This window comes from Suricata suricatta, chromosome 10 (assembly GCF_006229205.1).
Source record: "Suricata suricatta isolate VVHF042 chromosome 10, meerkat_22Aug2017_6uvM2_HiC, whole genome shotgun sequence".
Classification (NCBI taxonomy): Eukaryota; Metazoa; Chordata; class Mammalia; order Carnivora; family Herpestidae; genus Suricata; species Suricata suricatta.
Window position 1 is genome coordinate 79,224,660 of NC_043709.1, and position 20,987 is coordinate 79,245,646.

At 39.8% G+C, this 20,987-nt stretch overlaps 1 long non-coding RNA gene across 2 annotated transcripts in view; it reads right to left on the bottom strand.

Moving 5' to 3' along the window:
* Positions 1-19,813, bottom strand: part of LOC115305571 — a 28,219-nt gene extending 8,406 nt beyond the window's left edge. For both annotated transcript variants that reach the window (XR_003914853.1, XR_003914852.1), the window contains exons 1-2: positions 19,694-19,813; positions 18,075-18,236 (exon numbers count right to left, since the gene is read on the bottom strand). This is a non-coding gene — a long non-coding RNA (uncharacterized LOC115305571). The remainder of the gene's footprint in view (positions 1-18,074; positions 18,237-19,693) is intronic.
* Between the last annotated feature and the right edge of the window lie 1,174 nt (positions 19,814-20,987).

Here is a 20,987-nt window from a genome sequence, read left to right on the forward strand (position 1 = left end):
TTTACACTTATTGACAAATGGCTATCCAGCGATTGTACTAATTTCCACTATAACCCCTATTGGCAAATTCCCACTTCCCCACATGCTTGGTCATGGTAGGCCTTATCCATATTTTTACACAAGAAAGACTAAGACCTTGGCATAATATTTGAAATAGATCCTAGTGTTAAAAAGAAGGGAAGTTTGTGGTGAGACTCATTTTGTAATAGGTCAATTGGCTAGTAATTATTTTAATGTTTCAATGACTTTTGCTTCTTCAAACAGTCTTATACAGCTGGGGATTCGGGGAATGAATACCTGGATAAGAAAGACCCTCTCCTCCATCTGATAGAGTTGTGAAAGCTAAGCTAACTTAGAAAAGGTATGTAAAGTGACAGCTACCTCACAGGCACGCCATCCAAGTTCCTCTTCTTTTCAGCTCTGGGGTTACATATAGCTGAGGTTAAGACTGTAGGGAAGTAAGTCACAAATCCTGTGGCTTGTTTGAACAAAAAGAATTCAAGTAGGGTCTGGGGCAGACAATATCATTACTAGTGCCAGTTGTTGCTCTGTCGATGGTTGTCTTGTTGTTGAGTAGTTCTATAAATCTAGAGATAGGATACTCTGGTTTCTCTTCAGATCGTATAAATCTTTCGCCTTTTACTAGAGATAGGGATTGTGGGGGGAGAAGTTACTGGATCTGCTTCTCATTCTGTCACATTCTCCAACCACCTTGTGAATCAGGTTGTTGTTTTCAGAGGCTTACCGCATACATTTTATGCTGATTTGGTTTCCTGGAGGAAGTAACCCAAATAGGGCTTTCAAAAAATTGATTTTTTTTTCTGATTAGGTCACACAGTGTCTTGTGGACAAGGTTAAGGAGATTATCTTCATTTAATAGCAATAGGAAGCTGTTGAGGGGTTTCAGGCAGAGGAATGACGTGTCAATTTGCATTTAAAAAATACTCTGACAATAGTATGGAGAACCAGAGCAGATAATAGTGGACCGTTAGGAGGCTGAGTTTTATACTTATAAGCACTAAGTTGTATATTTTAATCGGTCTGGGGCAAGAATGCCATGGTAAGCAGAAATGAATATCTGGTCTACTTGTAGGTACGTCCCACCAGGGCTGAATGGTGCAAAGATGATCAGGTGTTCAAATTTGATAAATCAGACAAATTAAAATCAGACAAGTCATCTTACGCATCAAGATAATTTCTGATTGGGGCACCTGGGTGGCTCAGTCGGTTAAGCATCCGACTTTGGCTCAGGTCATGATCTCACGGCTCGTGGGTTCAAGCCCCACATCAGGCTCTGTGCTGACAGCTCAGAGCCTGGAGCCTGTCTTCGGATTCTGTGTCTCCCTCTCTCTCTGACCCTCCCCTGCTCATGCTGTCTCTCTCCCCCTCTAAAATAAATAAAAACAGTAAAAAGAAAAATTTTTTAAGATAATTTCTGACTTCACTTCAGTTGACATTTTCTTATGGAAAATGGGTGTGCTAATTAGCCAACAGAAATGTTTTGGTTTGCTAGACAATTATATTTTGTATTATAAATTGCTACAGGTTCTTTTCTGAGTTATATGCATCCTTACTCTGTATTAATTTTTCTGAGTTTGAATCTCCAAAAAAGCTAAATTTCTGGACATGCATAGCCTAGGATTAAGATCTGTCCTAAGCAATCCAGATAAAGTCTCTTATTAACACCTTTGTGCTGTTAGTCTCTGATTACAATAGTCCCTATGGTAAAGAATCATGCTGGAATAAAATTCTTTTAAGAGGATTAACGTGCATACTACCATTAATCATTCTAATGTTTAAAATAGACCAGTTTCAATACTTGAGATGATTATTAAATTATATATTATATTATTATTATCACTCACATACATAATGGCGTGGTTGTAGGTTAGGTTTCCTGGGAAAAAGACCCTGCAACTCTTGGATTCGTGTGCAGGAGACTTACTGGGGAGTGAGCTCTGGAACCTCTCAGGTAGAGAGAGAAAGCCACAGGATTAGGTGGGGGAAGAACTCGAACTCAGAGGCAGGTGCGGCAGAGGCCTCAGCCTATCCCACAAGGAGCTCTGGAGTTGGGCTGACCCTTCAGAGTCAACACAGTTGAGGCAAGGGGCTGGGGTTTTGTTCCCCAAGCTCAACCAGCTGTTGGATGAAGAGGCAGTTGAGTTGGCTGAGGGCAGAGGTGGAGAGGGGCTTCGCTGCAGGCTTTCTGAAGCCAGTGCTCCCAGCAGACGTGGATCTGAGTGACGCTCTGCTGCCTCCGGTACCAGCCCACTGCGGACTTCGTCCTTGGGCCTGTGCTCTTACAGCGCACACACCAATAAAATACTGCCCTTCCCAAACATCCCACTTCGCCTCCTGATATGATAGACTGAGGTCACATCCTTCTGTATCACCGTCTTACCCTCAATCTAGTCATGAAGAACATCAGACACACAAAAAGCGAGAGATACTATGCAATAGCTAACTGGCCTATCCTCTTCAAAATGTACGGGGCACCTGGAAATGTCACAAAAACAGACAGACTCAGAAACTGTTCCAGAGTTTAAAAGATTAGAGAAATAACATAACTGAATGCAACATTTAATCCCCAATGTGTTCCTTGACCAGCATTTTATTATTATTTGCTATGAAAGACATTACTGGGGCACTATGCAAAAATAAATCAGATGTTAATGTAAATTTTTTTATTCTGATAATTGTTCTGTGGTTACTAAAAAATACGCATAGCAATATTTAGCCTGAGAGGATAAAATGTTCCATTTGAACAGTACCATTTGTTTTTATCTCAAATACCCTCAATTTTTCCCTCAGAGAAAGCACAGTATCTGTCAATGGAGAACATGATATTTTTAGTAACTAGGACTAATTATGTCTCATAGAGATGTGTTTACCTAGAATGCATGTACAAGGAGAATAGATTCTAAAGGGCCCTTTCTTATTGTTCTTTACAAAAGCCAGGTGGCTTCATTTATTTCTGGCTTGTACAACTACCTCCTTCCTGCCAGTGTATTTTGTTCTTTAGGTCCAAAGGCCCTGCATCATTTGCCTTGTTTGTTTGATTTCTTTTTTAAATAATTTGTATAAATTAATTAATTAATTAACAATCAATTTGTTGTGAACTAGTTCCATTTTACGTAAATATTGTTACTGAACTTCCATGGGAATTACAGTACCTTAAAAAATAGTAAAGTAATCCTCTTTGTTCAATCAGTAAGGTGATTTGAATCCTGCTGAGTCCCGGTGAATAAGAATAACATTTTATAAGTAACTTTGCAGTTACTTAATGCTTTCCTTAAAGAATCTCAAAGTAATTTATAGGTATTTAATTAAGCAATGAACATTCCTGTGAACACACTATATGTTATTCTCATTTTATTATTTTAATGTTTATTTATTTTTGAGAGGGGGAAAGGGCAAAGAGAGGAAGAGAGACTCAGAATCCTAAGCAGGCTCTAGGCTCTGAGCTGTCAGCACAGATCCCAACACACGGCTTGAACGCAAGACGGTGAGATCATGACCTGAGCCAAAGTTGGACACTTAACCAACTGAGCCAACCAGGGCCCCCATTATTCTCATTTTAAAGATGACTCAACTAAAGAAAAATTAAATAGAAATCGATATGTGTATATATCTCTCTATATATAAACACAGATACTTAATGTACATATTTATTATGTGGAATATAAAATTAATAGAAAACGATGCCTACGGGAGAGGCCTAACCTCCTTCACTTACTTAGTTTTATGCCTCTAGTGTAAATCTATGGGATGATCAACCCATCCCAGCTTGCCCAGGAACTTTCTTGGTTTTAGCACCGAAAATCCTGTGTCTTAGGACCAGAGCTCTCCGTATGAGGCAAAAGCAGAACAATAGGTCACTCTAACTATACCTTCTGCTTCTCTTTCAAGGCAAATGAATGAAAATGAACTATAAAAGTTAGACACCCGACTAGTTAATAAATTATAGACTGGCCTTGGGGACCTGTGAACTTAAGTGCTCACTCTGTCCCATAATAAAAGTGAGGCTTGGGTCCACTTACGTGGGTTTTTACATTCTCCACCAAACAATTTAGCTTGTCATTTTTGTTTGAAGAAGTGACTATGTAAACAGAATTACATGTTGCTCCTAGCCTGTTGCAAGCCCAATCTTACAATTCACAGCCCTGAGAAAGAGAAGTTTTTAAAGGTCAAAGGGGCTGGAAGTTTCATAATAGGAAGGGTCACTAGGAAAAATGTAAAATGTCAAAAAACACATCAACAGAACTCTCAGAGATGTTGTGAGGCATAACAAGCGTTGGCAAAACTGTTAATGAATGGCTTCCTGCAGAAACGCCGGATCAGGACTCGGGCAGCAGCACTGCCGCGGCCCATAACTTATGCTCAGTAACGGTCCCCGTCATCAACAGTCATTCCACTAGTAGTACTGAGCAGCTTTTCACATTAGTCATACTGTATACAGAAAGGACGATGAGGCTAACAGGTAACTAAATGAAAGAAACAGCTTTTGTGTAGAGCCATGTGAATGGCTATTGTGTACAGCAAATAAACTACCTTTACTTCATTTATATAACAATTTCTTTAAAATGAAATGGGAACAGAGAAGAAGCATACAAAGAAGGAGTCATTCCTTCCTTTACACATTTTATCATAGCACTTGAAACGTTCCGTGCACCTGGAGGGACTATTGGCATATGATAGGTATAAATACTTTTTGAAAGAAAAATGAGAGACAAAAAAGAATTCAGACAAGTGTACTGAATAGTATACTGAATAGTCTACTGAAAATAAGCTATTCCAGGCACACAGGTGCTAATTAGAAGATATACAAGGGGCACCTGGTGGCTCAGTCGGTTGAGCGTCCGACTTCAGCTCAGGTCATGGTCTCACAGTTCATGAGTTCAAGCCCCGCAATGCACTCTGTGCTGACAGCTCGGAGCCTGGAGCCTGCTTTGGATTCTGTGTCTCCCTCTCTCTCTCTGTCCCACCCCCACTCATGCTCCCTCTCCCTCTCTCTCTCAAAAATAAATAAACATTAAAGAAAAGAAGATATACACAACATTCTTCTAAGTTGGGAGGAGGAGTAGGAAGACAAAGAAATGTAAGATTATGCCTTCTGTCACTAAGAGGAATAAAATTACATCAGGGAGCTATGACTGAGAGTTTAAAAATGCCTTGTGTTCAGTACAATAGTACAACGTTCCACATAAGTAAAAGTCAAATGAATGATAAGGATGATAATCTCAGAGGAGACAGCGGTATCAGTATGACCTGCGCTAGAATAAGTGAAGTCCTAGCTTAGATTCATCTTCCTGATGACCCAAGACTGGGTTAAATCCTCTTGTGGCTTCCCTCGCGTAGGTTGGAGGTACTGAAATTCCTATTTTCTTTTCTGTTTCTGCCACGAGGCAAAAACCTCCTTGAGAGGAGGAACTCTATGTCATTCAACACTGCTTCTCCAACAGCTGCCATCATGCCTGGCAAATGGAAGATTAAAAAGAAGTGGTTTGGGAAGACTGAATAAACGAGTGAATAAAAAAATATTTTGGGTGAACCTTTAAGGATCTAAGAAATTAGGGGTGCCTGGGTGGGTCAGTGGGTAGAGCGTCTGACTCTTGGTTTCAGCTCAGGTCATGATCTCACGATTCGTGTGATCGAGCCCCACATCCGGCTCTGTGCTGACGGCGTAGAGCCTGCTTGGGATTCTCTCTCTCTCTCTCTCTCTCTCTCTCTCTCTCTCTCTGCCCCTCCCCCACTCATCATGCTCTTTCTGTCTCTAATTCCAAAACAAATACATAAACATTAAAAAAAAGGATATGAGAAAATAAAGGATTGGACATTCAGGGACAGGGAGAACAATGCGAGCAAAGGTGCAGAAGCAGGAACAATGTGTTCACTGAACACTGACTAGACTAGAAGTCCCAGGAAAGTAATTTTAGAAGATAAAGCTAGAAAAGTAGGTTGGATTTGATCACTGGAGTAAGAATTTTTTTGGTGTGTTCTAGGAATTCCAACATACTTTCTTTTTAAGTTTTTAATTCCAGTTTACATATAGTGTAATATAAGTTTCAGGTGTACAATTTAGCAATTCAGCACTTCCATAAATCACCCACTACTCATCACAACAAGTGCACCCCTTAATCCTCACCACCTATTTAACCCATCCCCCACCCACCTCCCCTCTGGTAAGCATCAGTTTATTCTCTATAGTTAAGAGTCTGTTTTTTGGTTTGTCTCTCTTTTTCCCCCTATAATTATTTGTTTTGTTTATTAAATTCCACAAATGAATGAAATCATATGTTATTTGTCTTTCTCTCACTGATTTATCTCACTTAGTATAATACTCTCTAGTTCCATCCATGTTGTTGCAAATGGCAATATTTCATTCTTTTTTATGGCTGAATAATATTCCTCCGTGTGTGTGTGTGTGTGTGTGTGTGTGTGTGTGTGTGTGTACACACCATGTCTTTATCCATTTACCAATGGACATTTTGGCTCTTTCCACAATTTGGCTATTGTAAATAATGTTGCTATAACATTTAGGGTACATGTATTCCTTCAAGTTTGTAGTTTTATATTCTTTGAGTAAATACCTAGGAGTAAGAAGTTTTAACTTGATATTCTAGGTGAAAGTAAGGTAATAAAAGTTTGAATTGGAAGGTGACAAAACCAAAGAAATCTTTTAGGGAGACTAACCTGGTGGGAAGGAATGGATGGACTGTTGAATGAGGGAAAGGGAGACCCAGAGCTCAGTTAAAAGACCAGGGCAGAGGCCCCGGTCAAAAGGTAAGAAGTTTGAGGGGGAGGGTAGCCTTGAAAAGAGAAAAGCAAAGACAAATGAGAGAGATATTTTGTTTGTGATTCTATCATAAAACAGAAGGAGAGATTTTGAAGAAACAATCTCTATAGTGGATTGGCTATGGACAACAGCAAGGAAAGAAGTAAAGAATTATGTTTTCGGGTCTGGATAAATTACTGAATGACAATTGTTGCTACATATATAAAAAAAGTAGAGGAATGAGTTTGGTTTTGGAATATTGCTATGGTAACTAGGCTTAAAGATGCTTCCAAATAATTCCACCATTTGCTGTATATTCAAGCTGCTTCTTGCATCAAAAGATAGAGCTTGGGCACCTGGGTGGCTCAGTTGGTTAAGTCTCTGACTTTTGGTTTCGGCTCAGGCATGATCTGTGATTCGTGAGTTCGAACCCCACATTGGGCTCTGTACTGACAGTGCAGAGACTGCTTGGGATTCTCTCTCTCTCCCTCTCTCTCTGTCCCTCCTCTGCTCATTCTCTCTCTCTCAAAATAAATAAATAAACTTAAAAAATAAAAAAAAGAGAGAGCTTACGAACTTTCTCCCTGAATCTGGCTAGGCTGAGACTGCTTTCACCAATAGAATACAAAGGAGGTAATTTTCTGGGACTTCTGAACTCAGAAGAGAAGGCCTGGCAGCCTCCACTTCCTCCCTCTTGGAGCTTGGAGCCATCAGGGAAGAAGCTTAGGATACCCCACTGAGGGAGACAGGCCATGGGGATAAGATGACACGTGGAAAATCATCAAGGCACCAGCCGTCCAGCCCCAGCTGCTATCTGAATGCAACTGCATGAGAGACTCCAAGCGAGACTCCTAGAACGACCCAGCTGAGCCACCCGAGTCAACCCATGTAATCATGAGGTAGAGTAAAAATGGTGGGCATTTCAAGCCGCTAACGTTTGGGATGGTGTGTTAGGCAATAATGGCTAATTAAAATGGTAGCTTCTGATGGCATGACAGTGTATATTCAAGTGAAAAAGTGCCGTAGCAGAAAATAAAGCTAAGTTGCAAGTCTGAGACCCAGGCAGAGGGGCTGTGGCCTGAGAAGAGTAGACCAGCTGGCCAGGAAGCTTCATCATTCTCATGCCATGGGCCCAGGAAGGTGGAAATGCACAGTCATTTTGAAGGCCTGTGCGTTGAACTATCACTCTCCCCTTACTTCTCTCCCATGTGTCAGGTAGCCGAGCATTTACCTCCTGTCCACATCACCCCTATGGTGGGGTTGCCAGGTAACGTACAGGATGCCCAGTTAAATTTGAATTTCAGATACACGATGAACTATTTTTTTTAGTATAATTGTGTCCCAAGGATTGCATAGGACATACTTACTAGAAAACAATTCACCATCTGCCTGAAATTCAAATTTAACTGGGAGCCCTAATTTTTGTTTTTGCTACATCTGGGAATCTTATCATCAGCCACAGAGTGGAAAGTTCTTTCCCAAAGGGGGAATCAGGGCAGCCAGTGTGGGAACTGAGTCCTGGTGTTTCCCGTTGCATTCAGGAGTCTGGACACCCAGCACTGTGATGGCAGGCTCCTGAGTGAAGTCAGCCAACCCCACCCTGATACACAGTTAAACTCTCTGTCACTGCATTCTTAAGTATAAATAGATAGCCAGGTATTTGATGAAAGCCTACAACATTAAAGAGAAAGATCAAGATAAATAAGTAGAAAAAGTGGCCCTGGAAAAAACAGCTAATGCAGGGAACAGGATAGAACCTTTAAAAAAATGGAAATAAGATCCTCAGAGAAACTGAGGTGACATTGTATTCCTAAAACATGAATAAGATGCCATGGAAAAAGAAAAGTCAGAGAACAAACCTCATTCTTGGAGTTTGAAAATACAACTGCCAAAACAAAACATTAAAAAGTTTGGAAGATAGCACAAGGACATTTGGCAAAACATAGAATAAAAAACACATTAAGGTAAAAGAGAAGAGGGAACATTAAGAAATGAGGTATCACTCCAGAAAGTCCAAACTGGCTAAAATGCATTTCAGACAAAAAAGAACAACAACAGAATAGAAAAGCTAAATGGAGAAACAAGCTGTCTTCATATTGCACAAGCCCATTGATTGCAGAACAGGATGAATGGGGGGAGAAGAAAACCGAAAGAGAAAGCCCAGATACATCACTGGAAATGTATTAAAGATAAAATCCTAGCAGCTTCTAGAAAAAGTTTACACACACACCCTCATGCACGCCCATCATTATCATCTAAGGAGTAAGAGGCAGGCATGTCTCAGACTTTTTATCTGTGGTAGTGCTATCAAAATTCTGAAAGAAAATTGGTTTCAGTCTAGAATTCTATGTCCAGCCTATTGACTAGGTTGAAGGCAGAATACAGACATTTACAAATATGCAAGAACTTGGAAATTTTACTCTCAATGCATCCTTTCTTAGCAAGTTACTTGAGTATGGTCTCTAGCAAAATGGAAATAGACCTCCAAGAGTCTATTCTAGGAGAGCCATGAAGAAAAGTACCAGCATGGCGTCTAGTAAGCAGGGTTAAGAGAGAAACTCCTTCATTATCCAGCAAATATTTATTGAGCCCCTACTACATGCTAGACCCTCTCCTAGGGGATGGGGATTCAGCAGTGAACAAGGAAGGCACCAGAATACTTCCATTTTGAGGAGGGAGATAGAAAAGTAGTAAACAAATATGCAGGGAGTGACAAATACACAGAAGGAAAACAAAGCAGGGGAAGGAGAGGCATGCGAAGTCAGGTAGGGTGGACGAGGAAATCCTCTCTGAGGAGTGACATTCTTGAGGTGAGGCTTGAATGAAATGAGGAACTGGGCATATGCAACTCTGTGGGAAGAGTATTTAAAGAAGAAGACACAGCAAGTGCAAGGGCCTAGATGTGGAAATGAGCTTTGTGTGTTTGAAGAGTGGGAAGGAGACCACTGAGGTTGGGATACTGGGAGAAGTGGGAGGTGATGTCAGAGACATTAGCAGGTCTATATCACGAGGGCCACCTTGCAGTGTTAGCTGCAGCAATCAAGTCATTGGAGGATTTGGGGGCACCTGGGTGACTCAGTCAGTTAAGCATCAAACCTTGGCTCACATCACAATCACAATCACGTCCATGAGTTCAAGCCCCATGTCGAGCTCAGTGCTGACAGCTCAGAGCCTAGAGCCTGCTTTGGATTCTGTGTCTCCCTCTCTCTCTGCTCCTCCCCCACTCATACTCTGTCTCTATTTCTCAAAAATAAATAAACGTTAAAAATTTTTTTTTAATTATCAGAGAGTTCTGAGCGAGAGAATGAAGTACACAGCACAATGGAAGGATATAGGAAAAGAAAGATTTCGTGGGCTATAAGGTGTGATTGACATTATGAAAAATATTAAGGGTCAAGGCAAAGAATAGAAGAGGAAAATGGAAGGTAATTTGCAACTCTAGGGAAAACAGGTGGTACAAAAATAATGTAATTGTTGCACATTATGGAGCTCCCATTGAAAAATATTTTACTGTACTCCATACAATAATATAATTAATTTTTAATGACTTTCAACTTTAGGGTGAGATTGGAGTGAGCGTTAAACAGAGCAAGCAGAAAAGCACCGTGGTTACGAGCATGGCTTCTAGGAGTAGACCGCCTGATTTTGAATCCTGGCCTCGCATTTGTTACCTATGTGACCTTGGGAAGTTATTTAATTTGTCTGTTCTTCAGATTCCTTACCTTTAAAATGGGGATACTAAGAAGTATTTACCTCATACGGCCGTAAGGCATAAAGGAGTTGATGTTTGTAATGTAGATCGAACAGTGTTAGCACATGGTTGAGGTTAGATTAATACATTTTTGACTTATAAAGCATGGTATGATTAGAGGGCATTAGAAAAGTGCTCCATCCAAGTTTCTCTGTCCTACAGGTGTGAAATTCCATGGTTAGAGATCTTGTTGAAGGCATCACAATCTTTTAGAGCCCCTATGAAGTAAAAGTTCTTTTGAGAGGGACGGTGTCTTAAATTCTCATTTGCTCCCAAGTTGTTTGAATTAATCAAATTCTTTCCAACCTTGCTCCTTGTCTGAGCACACAGCAGCATGGTGGGCAGCTGAGACAGGGGCAGGGGCCGGCCCATTTGCCAGGGGAGTCCACAGGGAGATGAGAGGATAGCTCAAAAGGGAACTAACTAGAACTCCAGACAAACAGCCTCCCACTTTGGCCAAGAATAGGACTTCAACCAACAGCGTCTTGGCTCCTATTTCTCCATGGCCAATCCTGTCGGTGTCACATTGACATGTTTAAACCAGGACAGAGGAATGAGTCGCAGGTCTGGCACAGGCTCAGGTTATTTATTGCCAGACCAGAAAGCCATGTTGTTTCTGGGGCTGCCATGGAGTCAAACCCCCAGGGACCTCTTTCTTCACATTTATTTTTGTCCAAGGCTCACTGGCCTCTACAGTGGACTTGATCCTAAAGGGTGGTCCCTGAACCAGGTCAGCCTTGAGGGCTTGGGAGAGGCTATTTGTTCAGGCAGGAAACAGCTCACAGAAACTCTACCCGCTTTTGGGAGTGGTTGCTTGGGAAACCTTTCAGTCCCCTCCAATTGGGGCCTCTGGCTGGCTAAACTCTTCTTTTATTTCCAAAAAAAAAACAGTGCCTGCATTGGAAAGAACATCTGTACAAGTTAGGACCTGCCCCTTTTCAAGATGAGAATTTTTTTAAACACTTTTAAAAATATATTTATTTGAGTGAGAGAGAGAGAGAGAGAGAGAGAGAGCGAGCGAGCGAGCTTGAGTGGGGGAGGGGCAGAGAGAGAGGGAGACAAAGAATCCAGAGCCCAAAGAGGGGCTTGAACTCATATGCTCTGTGATTATGACTGAAGTCTGAGCTGAAGTCTGAGCTCATGATCGGAGCTGAAGTCGGATGCTTAACCCACTGAGTCACCCAGGCGCCCCTCAAGATGAAAATTTCTGATCCATTGGCAGTCTGCTTTGGGAGTTGATGAAATCTAAAAGGTGGCATTTCCAGTAAACCCTTTCCGGCTTTTAGGTTTCACTTTGAGAGAAGCGTGACATAGGAGGAAGCTGCTGGCTTCAACAGTCACCATTTGTATTTGCATCCAAAGTATAGAGATCATAAAATTCTTAAAACTGGAAGAGACATATCATCTAGACCCCCAATTCCTTTTAGACACGAGGAAGCTGAGAGGTGAAATAACTAAGTGCGACTGAGGTTAAGCTCAGGCATATTGACTTCCAGGATAGAAATTCAATTCATCAGACACTATTTGTCACCTGGAGAGGATTGGAGAGAGACTATATGAGGTTTGGTGAAAACATTTTATTTTCTTTGTATAATTATTACCTACAAACATGCAAAAACAATTTCAAATGCTGTAAAAATTTTAATGGTTCCTAGATGGTTTAAGACTTTTTAAGGACAGCAAAAATGTAAAGCTACCTACATCTCACAGACCCCTGTGACCTGTGGGATGCCCACTGAGAGACATTGCAAATCAACTCTCTTTAGGAGCTGGTGAAGCCCTCCAAAGTGGAATCTAATTAATGGAAATAAAGAAGTAGTAGATATCTCCCTTGCAACCCCACTCTTACTCAGGTTTAGATGTGGCCAGGGTTTGATGTCTGATTATTTGTGAATGCAGAAGAAACTCAGAAGGTTGGGGCTGGCAATGGCCAGGTCGTCCAGCCCCACATGTCCACTGTACTGTGGGTCCAAGGGGTCCTGAATCAAGAGTTCTTGGGAGCTGGAGACAGAAAGGAAGCATAGGAGAGGACAGGAAGTTTGGGAGCAAACGGGTAGGAGTAAGACACATAGCAGTATGTTCAGCTATGTATGAGCCCATCATTCTGGAAACATCTTAGCATAGTCTGCCCATAGTCTAGGCTGTAAGGCGTATCCACCCTGAAATATGGAAATACTAGTTTAACACTAAACTGATAAATGAGCAAATGGAGAAAAACAAAGTGACTGAATGCTTAAACAGGTAGAAGTAGGGACGGAGTAGAAAATGCATGATGGCAGGGAAGAAAGCAAACTTTGTTTTAGGACAGTAAAACTGACTAGCCTCTGTTCTTAACGTTTTTATTCCTCTCTCACTGACTCATCATTTACACTGTCTTTTTTTCAGTGAACTGTACTTTGCAGAACAGTTTCAGGTTCATAGCAAAGTTGAGTGAAAAGTACAGAGTTCCCATATACTCCCTATCCCCATACAAGCACAGCTTCCCTCACTAGCAACATGCAGCTCCAGAGTGGCGCTTTTGTCTCACCAATGTGGTGCATTGATGGATTTATATTGACACATCATTATTACCCAAAGTCTATAGTTTACATTAGGTTTCACTCTTGGTGTTGTACAGTCTATGGGTTTGAAAAATGTATGATGAATGTAACCCACCATTATAGTATCATACAAAATGGTTTCACTGCCCTAAAAATCTTCTGTGCTCTGCCTATTCATCCTCCCCTATCCTGTAACCCATGGCAACCACTGTTCATTTTTATTTCCAAAATATAGTAGGAATCATACAATATGTAACCTTCTCAGATAGGCTTCTTTGCTTAGTGATATGCATTTAGGGTTACTCCATATCTTTTATGGCTTGATAGATCACTTCTTTTCAGCACTGAATAATATTCCATTATCTGGATGTACCAGTTTATTTATCCATTCACCTACTGAAGAACATCTTGGTTGCTTCTAAATTTTGGTAATTATGAATAAAGGTGCTATAAACATCTGTGAGTAGGTTTCTGGGTAGACATAACTTTTCAACTCATTTTGGTAAATTCCAAGGAATATAATTGCTGGGTTATATGGTGAGAATATGTTTGGTATTTTAAGAAACTGCCAAACTGTCTTCCAAAGTGGCTGTACCATTTTGTATTCCTCCTAGCAATAAATGGGGGTTTCTGTTGCTCCACATCCTCACCAACATTTGGCATTGTCAGTGTTTTGGATTTTAGACATTCTAATAGGTGCATAGTAGTATCACATTGTTATTTTGATTTACAATTCCCTGCGGACATAAGATGTTGAACATCTTTTCATATGCTTATTATATCTGTGTATATTCTCTGGTGAAGTATCTGTTCAAGTCTTTAACTCATTTTTAGTCAGATTATTTTTTATTGTTGAATTTTTCTCCAGTTCTTTGTCTATTTTGGGTAACAATCCTTTATCAATATATCTTTCACAAACATTTTCTCTCACCTAGTGTCTTCTCATCCTTTTGACAGTGTTTTTCACAGAGCAGTTTTTAATTTTAACAAAACCCAGCTTATCAATTATTTTTTCCATAATGAATTTGGTATTGAATTTTTAAGAAAATCATTGCCACACCCAAAGTCATCTAGATTTCCTCCTATATTATCTTCTAGGAGTTTTATAGTTTTGCATTTTATAATTAAGTCTGATATATTTTGAGTTAATTTTTGTGAAGGGTGTAATGTCTGTGTCTAAATTAATGTTTTACATGCAAATGTCCAGTTGTTTCAGCACTATTTCCTGAAAAAGTATCTTTCCTCCACTGTGTTGCCTTTGCTTCTTTGTCAGTGTAACTTGTTGGGTTTTGATTGAAATTGAATTGAATCTATAGATCAAGTTGGGAAGAACTGAATCTTGGTAATATCAGGCCTTCCTATCCATGAACATGGAATGTCTTTCCGTTTATTTAGTTCTTCTTTGATTTATTTCATTAGCATTTTGAGGTTTTCTTCATATAGATCTTGTATATATTTTATTAGGTTTATATCTAAGTATTAGGTATAGCAGTAGGCCACACATTAATTAATTCAGGAATTTCAGTTCACCCCTAGTGACTTCTGTATATTAACCATGTATCCTGCAATCTTACTCTAGTAGCTTAGTAGTTCCACAGGTATCTTTCATCTATTCGTTCAGATTTTCTACATAGGCAACTTATGTTCTTTTCAAATTTTGTTATACCTGTGTTTTATTTGAGTTACTTCCATTGGAACAGCAGAGTTGAGGAAAGGAGTTCCTGAGCAGATACAATTTCCCCTCTGATTCCTCATACTGAACTGAGCAGAATTCAGCTCAAGTTTGTGTTTAGGTCAAAGCACTTGGATGGTGAAAGGATGAGATAGAGGGTGAATAAGGTAATCACCAATTTTTCAGATGTTTTGCCTGATTTTTGGTTCTCCTCCTGCCCCCGCCCCAGTGCTGTCCTTACCCAAATAGCCATGGAAAGCTGGAGATGGCTTCTCATTCTCAGAGCTGGTACAATGCTTCTAAAATTTAAAATACATAACTGGCTAGTCCTTGAGTTTGTCCTTTTCCAACACTGGCTACCCAGCTGCTCTCCAGAAAGATATCTTTCCAAGGGAACAATCTAGGAACTTAAAAAATAAATAAATAAAAGATACCTTTGCTACTATATCCTATCCTTCATTCCCAAACTCCCAGAAGACCGGGGTCAAGTCAAGTGGTCCCTACAAGCAAATATTCTACAAATGTGTGTTTTATATTAATTTGGTCAGGATATGGATAAGCTTGTTTTTTAATTAATGAAAAGTATGTTTAAAAGCATTTACTTGCTAATTCACTTCTACTACTGACCAACAGGAAATGTTCTAAAAGCATTCAGCAATTAGTTCCTATTTTTCTGAAGTTTTCTTCTTTCTCCAGTTTTGTTCATTTGTAATTGTATGAACCAGAAAACATTTTGGGAGGTGTATGAAAGGGTGAATAAAACAAACCACTTGCTGTTTCTCAAGAAACAGTACGAGGTCACACGTTAATTGATTCAGAAATTTCAGCTGACCACTAGTAAACATGTATATCTCAAAAATATCCAAATTAAGTGGACTGCTGTTAATGGAGTATTGTTTTCATTTTCTTTTGAGGGCAGTGTCTACTTCACTGAGACTGGAACCAATTTTCATTTCCTTAACTATATAAGCAATTGAACCAGAGTAAGACACAGCTTTCCAATTCATTCTGGTGAAATGTTGGAGTTGATCTGTTTTTGCCAGTGTTATTTTAGCAGCCTTTTAAAAATCATATTTCCCCAATCCACTTCCTCCCACAGCTGCCCACCAGCCTGCCTCTTTAATTGGCTCCAAAGCATTGGTCCCACCCTGTTCAGTCACAGAGTTTCTTTCTAAAATACTCTTCCTTGGCTCACTGACTTGAAGTTGACAACTTACTCCTGAATAATTTAGCTCCTTTCTTGAACAGCCTCCTCTTAAGACCTCTCTTAACTTTCACTTCTAAAGATGGGAGGAATGTAAAGGTTTTAGAGACTCACTATATGATTGGCTAAGGAGTACATAAGCCTTTTTACCTCCTCCCTAACAGCAAGGGCTTATACTCAGCCCGACATAAGGGCATAATATAACCCTGGTTTGATCTATATTCATCACATTCCTGCCTTTATTCACACCTGAGCATGATGATTTGACTGCGATGCTTTTTTTAATCAGGAGGGATAATGGTATGGAAAGAAGAGATAGATTAGTTTATACTGTAATTCTACACTGACCAATTTCAGCAATATTAACTATACTTCAATTAAAAATTCCATATTCCACAAGTTTATTTGACAATATTGTTTTGGGAAGTAATTTGGAAGTATGTATCAATACCTTAAGAATATTTGTATCTGTCAAGTATTGGTTGCCTAAAGTCAGAGAGCCAGCTCAAATTATTTTAAGCAAAAAGAGGAATATATTAGGTCAAGTAATTGGAAAAGTCTAGGGGAACCAGAAACTGAAATGATGTCATTGGAAATCTCCCTTCTCTCTCCATCTCTCAGCTCTGCTTTTTCCTATGTTGGTATCATTGTGACAAAGATGGCCCTTGTCAGTTCCAACCTTAAATGGTCCTTGGTGTCCATAATTTTGAAAGAAAGGAGATGTTTCTATCCAAACATTATTATCAGACTTAGAAAAATTTCTTCTTACTGGCCCTACTTGGATCACATGCCCACTCCTGGGCCAGTCACTGTGTTTAAGGTGATAGGAAACAGGACACTGTTATTAATCCCAACCATGTGACAAAAAGTTCTACCAGGTGGGAGCAGAAGCAATTCCTGAAAGCAAATGGGTAAGTGGAATAGGAGGTTATCTCTGTCATCTGAAAGAAAGAAAGAAAGAAAGAAAGAAAGAAAGAAAGAAAGAAAGAAAGAAAGAAAGGAAGGAAGGAAGGAAGGAAGGAAGAAAGAAAGAAAGAAAGAAAGAAAGAAAGAAAGAAAGAAAGAAAGAAAGAAAGAAAGAAAAAGCAAGGAAGGAAGGAAGGAAGGAAGGAAGGAAGGAAAAGAAAGAAGGAATCTGGGCAGACAGAAACAAGTGCTAGCTATATTTAATGTTCATCCTCTTCTATGCATTTAGCCTTAGGAAATAACCAGGGGTGTGAGAGAATGACAAGGTTATTCAGCACAAAATTATTTATAATAATGTAAAATCAGAAGGAATTGAAACGTTCAATAATAACAGATTAGCTGAATAAATTATGTTACATGTGTTCAATGGAGCACCAGGCAGCCCTTGAAAAGTATGTTGTAGAAGAAACTTAATGACATGAAAAAATGTTCATGGTATGTTGTTAAGCATAACAGGGTGCAGAGTGCGGTCCCAATTCACATGCATTTTTATACATATACACATTTTGTCTATGTAAAACATAATGTATAAATATTATGAAAGATTGAAAGAATATATAATGATTACTTCTAGCTGGTGTAATTAGGAGTAATTTTAATCATTCTGGTACTTTTCTCTATTTTCTACAGTAAATATTTTTTTTTAATTAAAAACATTATTGAAAAACTTTTGATTACTCACTATCAATTTAAAACTGATCATGCTGTTTCTCTCTGTGAAAGAAAGAGCTGAAATGGAGATCCTAATTACTGGTAAACAGCAAACTTTGGTTAGGCTACAAGGAAACTAATTAGGAGAATAAATTATTCGCCAGTTTTCCAAGATTAGCTAAGACCCAGATGTATTCTCCATTATGTCACATTTCCACATTTTGAGGCTTTATTTGTATGCACGTGGCTAAGGCTTGCAGAATTAATCAAACAGCTAGATCCATGCCCGAGCACAGGACCAGATATCTGCACAGGGAGAGACTTGGGATATCCTTCTGAGCTTCATAATTACTCTTCATTGTATCTGGAGAATGTGAAACATATTTCCAGCTGCAAGGGACAAGGAATTTTTCTTGATAGCATTAGAAATACTCAGATTAGAGGAAGCGACCTCAGCAAAGCAGAGAGCGATAAACATCCTCGATGAACAAATTTATAACTCCTAAATTGCTTACCCGACTTGTTTCAGTTTTCCCTGGAGAATTCCTTTCTTGAATGAGACTTTGCATCATCCAAAGTTAGCCTCTGCATTATTCGACCTCAAAAGAGACAACTGAATAATTGGTCTCTCCCCAGTTTACCAATTAAAAATATCAATGAGCCAAAACTTTAAAAGCCTAAAGGGAAAACAACAACAAAAAATTATGCCAGTGACTTTTAGAAAAGTACAAAATTAGGAGAGGAGACAAAAAGCAACACTTAGGCTGGTTTATTTGTATCATTACCTGTGCCCATCATTTCACCTCTAAGCCAGCCCCATTTCTTTTTGAATTACCCAACAGGAGAGGCAGTTTGATGCCATGGGGAGATGGACTATGGATGCTGTCTAATGAAAAGACATTTCTGTTTCGGGACACACTTCCACCATAGCACACAATGACTCATGGAAGTTTGTTCAACAATCTGCTGTTATCTGACAAGATTGTTTGTGTCTCCTGAGTAGAAAACTTGAAGTATACCTATCAGATACAACAGTGACCTGCCTGATATCCTCTATTCTTCCCTATTGACAGAACTCCAGGTATCTTTGGGATGGCAATATGCCCAGCTTAAAACTTTCATTTTTCACGGTGGCAAATGTAGAGATGTGCCGCTCAGACCCCCTTGCTTTAAGAAAGGACTTGCTACCCACTTCAAGGAGTGCGGTTAGCTGAGAGTCTCGTTTTTTTGCGCATGGCAAATTTCAAGCTGCGATTACGCTCCCCTGGAGGAAGCTCCCAGCCAATGACTAAACAGGATGATAGTATAAAGGCCTCACCATTTCTGCCCAACACAGGACTTCCCTAATGGGCCATCTTTGTCCTGGAGCTGCACGCTGGGCTGGCAGAGACTTGTCAGGTCTGCATTGGGGAATGATGACCCTCCTGCCCAATTTGGTGTCCTGCTTCCCTCACAAGTGTTACTCCCCGTGAAACCTTTTACATTCCTAACTCCATGCAGCGTCTGCTTCCTAAAGAACACAACAGGTGACATCAGTTTCCTTGTGGCATTGGGTGGCCATATGGCCAGTGAGATGTAAGTGGAAGTTATTAGGTAGAATTCTAGAGAAGCTCTTTAATCAGAAGTAGTCTCAGCTGATACACACCTTTTTCTCTCTGCATTTTCTCTTCCTTCTCCTTGGGATACAGATGCGTTTTGCAGGGTGGAGCAGCCATCATGTGAGAATGCATTAACAAGGTCTAAAATGGCACGCTAAGGATACCAGCGTCCATCTTGTGAAGAGATCACACCAGCTTTGGACTGCCTACCTCTAGGTTTCTTATTTTGCACAACAAATAACACTCTTAGCTGTGTGACCCTTGATATGTCAGGTTTTACAGTAGAATGCAAATCTAACTGATTCATAGGACATAGGAAAATGTTCTTGGGATCATTAATTATGTTGTTAAATAAACCCAGCAGGTTAAAGAGCAATGAGCATAGCATGTTTTCAATGATCTATTTACATGTGTGTGTGCATATATACATACATGTGTTTATCTTTTATATATGCATTTTTACATATATTATACATAATCTATCTATACAAAGCTAAAAGATGTGTTTATGAAAAAAGAGGGATGATGATACCCACCTGTCCTGCCAAATGGATGAAATCAACCTTCTTCATAAGGGGATTGGGAGTGACGTCTGGTTCACATCCCTCTTTTTCTCCATAATGATCTGACTTAAGAGGAATAAAACAATCAGGATGTGAAAGAGTTTCTTGTGCAAGACAAAAAGCAAATGTTGATCAATTGTCTAAAATGCTATTGATTTGCCCAGGAAACTGCAAAGCCAAATACTGCAAATAATTCAAGCTGATCATTTCTTTTCCCAATAGAGTAGAAGAATTTAAAATCCTTGTCATCATCTGGGAGTTTGCAGTGAGAAGGCAAGAAACCAAACCTTTAAATTTCTGAATAAGGGACACCAGGTATCTACCCATGCGTGGGGTTTTGAACCAGAAATCAGAAAACCTGAATTGCACACTGAGCATACCCAAAAACATTACCTGTAAAGGCAGCAATGTGACTTGTTCTACTTCCTTCACAGGAAGTTGGGAGAATCAAATGAGATGATTACTATAATATGCGACACAAATAAAAATTAATAATAATAGTAACAACAACAGCAACTAAGGCTCCCTCCATGCCAGGCACTGTTCTACATACTTCAGAGATTTTAACTCATTCAATCCTTGCAGCAATTCAAGGATACCATGTGATGTGATGATGTGGCCCGCAGCACTGGGCCCCCAAATATCTGAGGTCAATTCTCCCTGATGTATGCACTTTAGGGGTGGCCATACATGTTTAACAAATATGCTTTATTAGTGCTTTTTCATGTTAATGAATATAGGAAATGTGTTTAATCATGACCTAGTTGAACATTGAGCTTCTTCTGTATCTTTGTGCTTCTAATTATTTTTTAAAATATTTATTTATTTTTGAGAGAGAGAGAGAGAGAGACAGAGCATGAGTGGGGGAGGAGCAGAGAGAGAGGGAGACACAGAATCCCAAGAAGGTTCCAAAGCTGTGCTGATAGCTCAGAGCCTGACGTGGGGCTTGAACTCACGAACTGTGAGATCACAACCTGAGCTGAAATCAGATGCTGCATAACCAACTGAGCCACCCAGGTGCCCCAGTGCTTCTAATTATTTTTAAGAAGAGAAGAAAGAAGACACAGAAGCAAGGAAAACCGTTAAAGAGGCAAAGATTTTCATTCCTTTTTTCCTCTCCAGTTTGCCTTAATCTCAAGAAGAGGGTAACTACTACATTTCCATCCTCTCTCGATTTGCCCTTTCTTGGTTCTTCCTCATAGGAGTGACTGAAATGACTGGACAGAGATGGGGATGATCGTTGATGCACTTTCACTGGCGAGCTGGA